The following is a 9,281-nucleotide window of genomic DNA, read 5'->3' on the forward strand; positions in this document are numbered from 1 at the left end:
AAAGACAATAATGCAAAAGGAACCTGGAGAGAGAGCAGATACTACTGTCCAGATGGTAACCTTTCATTGTATATGAAATGCTTTCAGATATTGAATATATTCAATAAAATTCCCACTTTTATGTTTCCTGATATTTTTTTCTTTTTTTTTTTTCATTTTTTGGAATCTTTTTTTCCATTAACTTTATTGAAAATCAAAAATTGCATATCATATTAAAAATTGTAGACAAATATCTAAATGTGAAAGATACAAGATTAGATAGAGTGATTTTCAGAGTAATACTTCTGAAATGAGCACATTGCATGAGGTTAATAATAGATTGCACATTGTAAATAAATTATTTACAAACTTAAATGAATATAACAATAAAAATTGTCCAAAATAAAAATGAAGAGGAATTTGCAGATTAGTCATATAATAGTTCACTCTGTGTCAAAATCAAGAAACTTATATTCATATAATTAGAATCCACAAAGTAGAAAGAGGTAGGCAATAAATATTTAAAGATTTAAAATTTCTGAATTTAGTTGAACTTATAACACCCCATTTCCAAGAAAAATGAACCTTTTGCACAAGAAATTTGAATAAAATCATACACAGATACACAAAAATGGAATGATCTAAAACTTATTGTAAAGAAAAACATCATTAAAGCATATACATAAAAAATTAGCTATGGAAGAACAAAATTAAATAGCATCTTATTGCACATTAGAAAGAAAAAGAAAAGACCAAGTGTGTAAGAAACTAGACTAATTAAAGGACTGAAACAAATGAAAAAAAAAAACAGATCTGTCCTCTTTGAATTTTATACTTAGCAAATATATCTTTAAAAACTAAAAGTAAAATATTTTCGAGCTATACAAACTTGAAATATTCTAATACCTCCAGATGTAGCATATAGGAAATAACAAAGAGCATAATTCAGAAGGCAAGAGAAGTTGCTATATGCTCCTGGATGAAGAATAAAGAGCTCTCAAAATGATAGTTATGCAAGATTATGTAAAATACATTAGATGAATTTGTTTAAAAGGTCATTAAAGATTTCTATGAAACAGTATCAATCTTATGTCAGATTTTTCATATATGTGTGTGTGTGTGTGTGTGTGTGTGTGTGTGTAAAAGAGGTGTGTGTGTAAAAGATAGGGAAGAGGTAAAATAAAGTCAATGGAAAATGAAAACATACTTTTTAAAGTTTCTAATACTAGGAGAAAATGTTATACCATGTCTTTTAAATAGATTGTAAATATATAGCATAAATCTTAAAACTAAATAAATCTTAAAGTTAAGATTAAGCAATATTCAGAAAATTAAATACTAATTAATTGAAAATTAAATGTTTCAAAACAATTGAACTAAGAAAAAATTTTCATGATAGTAAAGAATTACTAAGAATAAAACATAGGATAAATACTGGAATGACAAATAAATGACCAGCACGTCTAACAGTTTGGGGATAGGACATTGCACAAAGATCTAGTGTGTCGTGGACATGGATAAAGTCCCTAACACTTACTGGTGGCCAGATGTCAGTTGTGGGACTGAGCTACTGCTATTTCCTTGATATCCACCCTGTAGACTTAGACATAATCATGACCCACAGGGTGTAGGACAAGTCCATTTGTAAAGTATGCTGATGGAAATATCTTGCTGCTGTATACAAAGAATAACTTGAAAGACTGCTTTTGTATACCTCTTATTCTCCTATGTTTAATTGTTTGCCCTATTCAGTGGGTTCTTTCCAGTCTCATTCATGGAGTTGTGGTCATTTTGCTCCCTCTCTAAAACATCTTTGAGTAGTCTGTGTAGGTTTGGCTTTGTCATCATGAAATTCTTAAGTTGTTCTTTGTCATGGAAGTATTTTACTTCTCTGGTATACTTGAAAGAGAGTTTTGCAGGGTATATCAGTCTGGGTTGGAATTTGTTTTCTTGCAAGACTTGAAGTACTTTGCTCCATGCTCTTCTTGCCTTGATGGTTTGTGAAGAGAAATCTGCCATTATCCTGATGGGTTTTCCTTTAAACATGATTTGTTTCTTTTCTTTGGCGGCTTTTAGTATACTGTTCCTGTACTGAATTTCTGGGATCTTGATTGTTATATGTCTGGGTGTGTTTTTAATTGGGTTGATGTTTTTTGGAGTTCTATATGTTTCAATTACCTAAATGTCAGATAGCTTCCCCATATTTAGGAAGTTTTCTACTATTACTTCCATCCATATTCTTTTTATATCATTTGTATTGACTCCTTCCTTCTCATTGATGCCTATTAGTCTCACATTGCTCTTCTTTGCATCTGCTTGCATGTATTGAATTATTTTTTCCTGCATCCTAGTTGTTTTTAAGAGATCTTTTCTTTTTTTTTTTCACTAGCTGCAATGGTGTGAAAGTCTTTAAGGTCTGAAAGTCTATTCTCACTTTCATTCAAATGGTTTTGCCAGCTTGTGATTAAGGTTTTAAATTCCTGTATATCACTTTGGATCTGCTTCATGCATTCTATTTCTTTCCTATATTGTTTATTCAGGGGTTCCATCATTTTTATATTCTGCTCTATTTTTTATCAGTATCTTCTTTAGAAGCACTTAGTACTTCTTTCATTATAGTTATCATTTCTTTTTTTACTTCAGAAATTATTTCTGATCTGATTTCCTCTATACCTTTCTGCAGTTGTTTCTTTACTTCAGACGCTATTATTTCAGAGATTTCAGGTGTGTGATTTCCAATTTCTTCTATGCTAGTGTCTTCTGCATTTGTTCTGGGTGGGCTCAGGGCCTGAGACTGCATTTTGTTCCTTCTCTTTGTCATTTTGTATACCACTGTCTTCTGACCTTTGATGCAGAGCTTAGATAGAGTCATAACCTTAGCACCAAGCTTGCATCTACCAAGCTCAAACTTCTCCAAGTGGGTGTGCCTTGGATCTGGTTGCTGTGCTCCACTTCTTGCTGCTGCAGCCCTTGGAGTTGAACCCTCTGTGCCACTTTAGCAAGATGTTCTGTTCCTGAATCAGCTGGGTGGGTCTTACCTCTAGCCTCTTTGCAGGGAGATCTGCTGCAGGTTCCATGCTGGACCTGGGCTCTGGAATGAGGATCCGGTGAGCCCCAAGCGGTCTCACTCACACTCCTGGCCTGTGATCTGGGTCGAGTCAGGATCCGATGGCCCCAGGTAGTCTCACTCACATGCTGGGCCTGTGCTCTGGTTCAAATCAGGATCTGGCAGCCCCAGGTGGTCTCTACTCACATGCCAGGCATGCGCTCTGGGCAGAATCAGGATGTTGATATATTATTGAAATTAACAAAAAATGTGATTTTTGATTATCTGGTGTTGAAATAGTTGGGTTGGTAAGTAGGGAAAATTTGTCTAGTCCTAAGAACTAGCTGAGGCATTTATTTAAAGAGACACACAAGTCCCTACCTGGAGATTCTTCTAAGTGGGTTGAGAGTGAGGATCCAGAATCTGTATTTCTAATAAATGACCTAAAGCGATTCTTGTGATTGCAAAAGTCTGAGAAGCACTGAGCAGGTAACACCTCCATCTCCTGCTTTTACTAAGCAGAAAGGCCACATGTTTGCTGAATTAGTTTCCATGCATGCGTCTGTGCTTCATTTGTTTTTATGGCCCTCCTCCAGCCAACAGGGTAGAAAGTGCTCTCCAGGAGCCAGGATGAGGGGGATGGACAGAACTGCGGAGGTGGTTGCCTCCTGAAGCTGGGCGAGAGCAGCCAAGGCCTGGAGCTGAGATTAGAAGGACTGGGGAGAAAAAGCAAACCCTCCCGTGTCAGGTTTTTGATTCAAGGAAGACTCCGAGTAGCTGAATGGTGGCTGGTGGCCTCACAAGCAGCGTAGGTGCGAGGAGAGGAAGGTTTGGGCAAGAAGACAGGTGCAGATGTGCAGGGGTAGCGGCGATGCACAGAACTGTCCAGTTCTGCTCCGAGGCTGCAGGCACCCCTGCCCCAGCATGGTCCGAGGGACGTAGTGGCCATGCTTAGGGGAAGGGAGTCACTTGGCTAGCTAAGGTTGTCATCCATGCAGGTCTGACTGTGGCCAGACTGTGGGGTCTAATTTACCTCATGAGCATAGGTTTTCTATTTCTCTGAGTGGACATCTTGTCTCTTCAACATGAAGATAGGTGCAGGTATCAAGGCAGTGAGAGGGCAAACTCACTCACTAATTCATTTATATGTATATTCTACCACGGACTAAAAGCCAACAATAAAATGGTAAAATAGAGATTTAATTGTATCCTTCATAGAACTTAGACTGATGCGTGAGTCAGATGACATCATAAGAAAAATATCAATGGAAATTGAAACTCTCAAGCCATTCTGAGGAAGAACCAAAGTGTTCCAGAAGCACGCAGTGTAATCTGACAAGCACAACGAACTACAGGGGTTGGGGATCAATAACATGCAGACTGTCATTGTCCAGCGGGGTGGCTTTTGGTGCATCCCAACTGCAGTGTCTTTGTCTACATAACTGGCAATTCAATTGCTCTTTCCCCTCCTCATGGTGGTTGTATAGTTTAGGGCAAGTGTTGCCATGGCAACAAACCACACCCCTGTCTCGGCCTACAGGAACAAAATCGACTTCTCATTCCCATGGTTGCTGGTTAATTGTGACTCCTTCCATGCCTCCACTCTTCTCAGGGACTGGCTGGCCCCTGGGACATTGGTGTGCTTGGGTCTGAAGGAAAGGAGCATGGGCAGAACTACGGGCCTCCCGGCGCTCCCCCTTAGATGTGTTCCGGAGCTTGGTCTGTGTTCCACAGATCCAGCGTGAGTTCCCTCAGTGGTGTTGGGCTGCCTTTTACTGTGAGGTCACCGGAGCAGCATAGAGGACATAACAACACATGCTTTTATTTTGTTGTTGTTGTTCTTGTTATTATTATTCAAATGTTTGGTAACACTACACAGGTCAGACTCACAGTGATCCTTCTATTTTCAGCATCCCCAGCACTGGGATTACAGGAGTACACCACCATACCCAGTTTCAGTGGATGGCTCGGCGAGCCCAGGAGCAGGGCTGGCACAAAGATACCTTTAAGTGTCAGGGAAATTAGAGACGGGTATACGTGCTATGGCAGAAAGCATTTTGAAAAAACTAACAACACAGATATGACAATCAGTCTGGTTAAATGTTGTACAGAGCTTGGATGATATGAGCTTCAAATATGCATTAGGAAATTGTCCTCTGATTCCCTGAATTGCACTTAAGAAGTGTTTCCAGGTGAGGCTCTGGTCAGTGAGTGCTGGCACCTGTCCTAGGTGGATCATGAGGCTTACCAGGATGGATGAGAGACAGAAAGCCAAAAACTAAGATACATGAGCCTTCCCATTTTTATTGATGCCTGAATGAGTTCCATAACTTGCTCACGGTCACATAACTGATGTCCTGACCATCTGGCTGCATGGTGACCACAGGGCTGGAATGAAGCTGCTTTGTGGCCTAGCTCCATCTATGGAAGGCACTGCAGAGAAAAGCAAGGTACTTTTTGGATACCCCAGTTCTCTTTCAGGACAGGGAGGTAACTCCGGTTTCTGAGCCTCTTCTTACATGACTTCCTAGGTCCCAAGGAGCTCCTGCTCAAACACGCAACAAATGATAACTGAAGAGGCAACTTCTCCATTGATGCTGTGTGCAGAGGACATGGGGTCACAGTGCTGAACTCACTCCCCTTTATCAGAGAGGAAGGAGGTACATGTGGCCCAGGCCTTCTTGGGACACAGCTTGTGGGAACAGGACTGCTTTTCACCTTGAGCAGGGAGGGTGAGATTAACCTGTCCTCCCTGTCACCCAGGCTGTAGCTGAGAGCAGAGAGACTTAGCCCTGGTCCTCTGTCTTCCCTTACTCATTTTTTTTTTTTTTGATGCCTGGGTCATTTTTTGTCCTTGTCTAAAGCCAGATTTAGCTACCAGGAGGCCAACGCATATTTACTTGTCCCACACAAGCCATTTGCATATGTCACTATGGTTGATTTGTCTATGATTAAGCAATTTCTAAAGGAATAGCTTGTCAAAACTGTCACTTGTTATCTTTCCCTCTGTTTTCCTTCTTCCACGTCACTGTGGACCCGGTGGCCTTTCCTAGGCAGAGAGATGCTGTCCTGCTAAAGAAGGTCAGAACTGCATGGGAGTGGTAGAAGCCAGAGGGTCTCAAGGAGCCCAGTTTGAAGGCCACTGTTTTGGCAGTGCGGGGACTTCTGCAGGGAGTCTATTGGTCACTTGCTCAGTGTGGGGTCAGACCAAGCGCTGGGCTGAGAACTTTAGCTTTATACCATGACTCTTTGCCACAATCCTATGAGACAGACATGGTTATCTGCATCTTACAGATGGAAGGAATAAGGATTAGAGATTGTCATACTCCCAAGACCATTTGGCTCCTACTACAGGGCATGGATTCAAATTCAGGTCAGTCTGGCCTTAAAGCCTTCTGACAGCCTCAATCAAGGCTTTTTCTTTCCTGTGTCAACATACTGTCTATGGTTATTCATCCCTGCTCTTCCTGGAGGAGGGCTGCACCCTTCCCTTCTCCTCAAGACCTTGTGGCCAGCAGTGTTTCCCACACATGGGTAGGGTGTGACTCCGACTCTTTGATGGGCCAGCAGTTGGCCATGTGCTTTGCTTTGGCCACTGAACATGAGTAGATGTAACATATGCCGTGCTCCAGCAGGAGCCTCCAGGAGTTACTTTCATCTCAGTCTGACTTGTACATTCGAGGATCTTCTGAAACACACAACTCATGTAAGTGGCACTAATTTCAGGGAGGTGATCATGGATTTAATTCTCACCTTTGCCTCTGTATGGATTAATAATAGAATTGTGGAGATGCATTTAAGTAATTAATAATAAAAATGGTTAGTGAATCATAAAGGTTTATGTTCATATCCATTACCCAGGTAAGCACTGATTTTGGTGTTGTAAAGTTTAGCTATATTACTTTGTAAATTCCACCAGTTCTGCTCAGAGTGTATCTCACACAGCAGATGCTCAGTAGCTATTTACTTGGGGGAATGAATGAGAGTTATGAGAAAGAGCTCTATAAACAAATAAAGCTTAGACCTGGAAAATTACAATTGTTTACTGCTAAGAACTTCTCAGGGGCTTTTATGCCTTAAAATGAATTGTAGCCTTCTGAGAAGAGGAGGGGCTAGTAGGCAACACTTCACAAAGTTAGTCGGCCATGGCACTTGCCTTTTCCCTGGGAGTATCTCCTAGGAATGCAGCTGGAAAATGCTGCTTAGGGGATGGGAACCAGAAACACTAGTGTTCTGTCCCATTGACCACATGACAGCAGAAAATGGAACTCAGAAAATGGACTCAAAATTGGGTCATTTTCCATAGCTGACTGAAATAGGAATTAGATCTATAATTGGCCAGTTGCATTCCATCCAGGAGCTTCTGCCCTAGCAGGATTACTACACTGCTAATTTGTAGCTCAATGCCCTCATCTACACAGGCAGGGTGTCTGCCTTGCCTGTCTCACATTTTGCAGGAAACAATAATGAGATGAATTAGTGGACTGACATGTGGAGGACAGGGCCTGTGACGTGTGTCCTGTCCTCTCCCTGTAGCCCATGAGCTGGCCCATGGTAGAGCTCAGCACATTTATACTAGGCGAATGGCTCAATTCACAGCACTGCTCCAGAGTGGGCGGCAGGGTCTGGATGCAGTCAGGCTTTCCTGGGGAGAAGAGCCAGCTGGAGGAGACCCAGCAATGCACACCAGTAAACCCAGCAGGTTTTACCTGGTCTTCCTTGGGAAGGCTCCCATGGTGGCAATGATGTACACCTTAGAGGCAGAGTAAGGTGCTGCAGAGTCACAGGTGGGGTGACAGGTGGCACTGGCATGTTGCTGCAGCTGTTCCCAGCCCATCTTCTCTGCCTACAAAGCCTTCGTTCTGCTCATCCTGCTCTGAATCTCCAGCTCCCAGGGAGGAAGGACTGATCTCAGCTCTCAAGGTGGCCTCTCCCTCATGGCCAGCAGCTACCTCCAGTTTGGATGCAGGGCATATTGATGGCCCATGAGATAGGAAGCAAAATCAGCTTGGATGACTAGAAACGTGTTTTTCCCATCTTAAAAAGAAGCATCAGAGAAGGAACATTGCCCCATATCCCACAGGTTCACTTTGCTGGCGCTGTTTGGTCTACATGTGAGGCTACGCACTAAGCGACTGTCTTGTCACAGGAAGGATACTAGTATCAGGCAGCAGAGAGGGTAATGGTAGAAAATACAGAACCTGTGCAGTGTCACTGAGGTTTTGAATTACACAGATCTGGAGTCCACTCAGCCCCCAGTTTCTTGTTTTGGAGACCCTGAGTGTATCCACGTTGCAAGCCATTTGTTGCATATTCTATTACTTGCGAATGAAGCTTCTTATCAGACACAAGATTATGCAAAATGAACCCATGTGGAGTTTATCCTCCAAGATCTGTAGCCCATTGTAAAGGCAGCAAAGAGGCTGGCAAGGGAGGGAGCATGACTCACACACAGCAGGTGCAGCAGGGTGGTGTGGTGGAGTGTGCCTGGTGTGCAGCGGCGGGTCGGGAAGACTTCACAGAGGAGGCGGCTTTTCGGGTGGAGTTTAGAATCAGAAGGGCCTTGCCCTACAAGTAGGTGAGTTCAAACGTAGGCAGATCTGAAAGAGCATTGTTTGATTAAAGCTTGTTTGTTTTGGCATGGCTGGGTCGGGAAGGGGACAGCTGAGACAGAACCAAGCAGGAGGAAGTGGCTGGAGCCCAGAACCCCTGTGCTGGGCTCATGAGGCTTCAGGGATCGTTGACTTCAGTCTCAGAAATGTCATGACTTTCAGACACGCCCAGGGTGGGCACTCAGTGGGAGGCTTGCTGCTGCCTGCTGCACGCCTGGCACTGTGCTAGGAGCTGGCAACAGCTCTGAATGCTGGTCTGTGGGCTGTGGAAGTCCTAAAGCCACTGTGGTCCACTGTGAGAGTCTAGAAGGGGTCTGGCACTCACATTGAGGGGACTACCTTATTGTTGATCCAATAAGCAAGACAAACATTATTTTGGTGCTGTTGGGTACTGGGGGTGGAGGAGAGAGGGTCAATGTGTTTATAGATCATTAAACACATTTTTAAATTAATTTTATTGAGGAAAAAAGTAGCAATGAGACAGTTTCAAAACAAGTTAGTAGGACAGTTTCAATAATTAATACATATTATTGTTTTCATAGTGGTTATTTATAGTACAAGATGCAGACATGATATCCTGTCCAAACACTGTTAGTACAAATCTTTCTTCTCATTGAAGTAAGAGAAAGTAGCTGTATATCTAT

Source organism: Octodon degus, unplaced genomic scaffold (genome assembly GCF_000260255.1).
Source record: "Octodon degus isolate 3935 unplaced genomic scaffold, OctDeg1.0 scaffold00062, whole genome shotgun sequence".
In the NCBI taxonomy this organism is placed as follows: Eukaryota; Metazoa; Chordata; class Mammalia; order Rodentia; family Octodontidae; genus Octodon; species Octodon degus.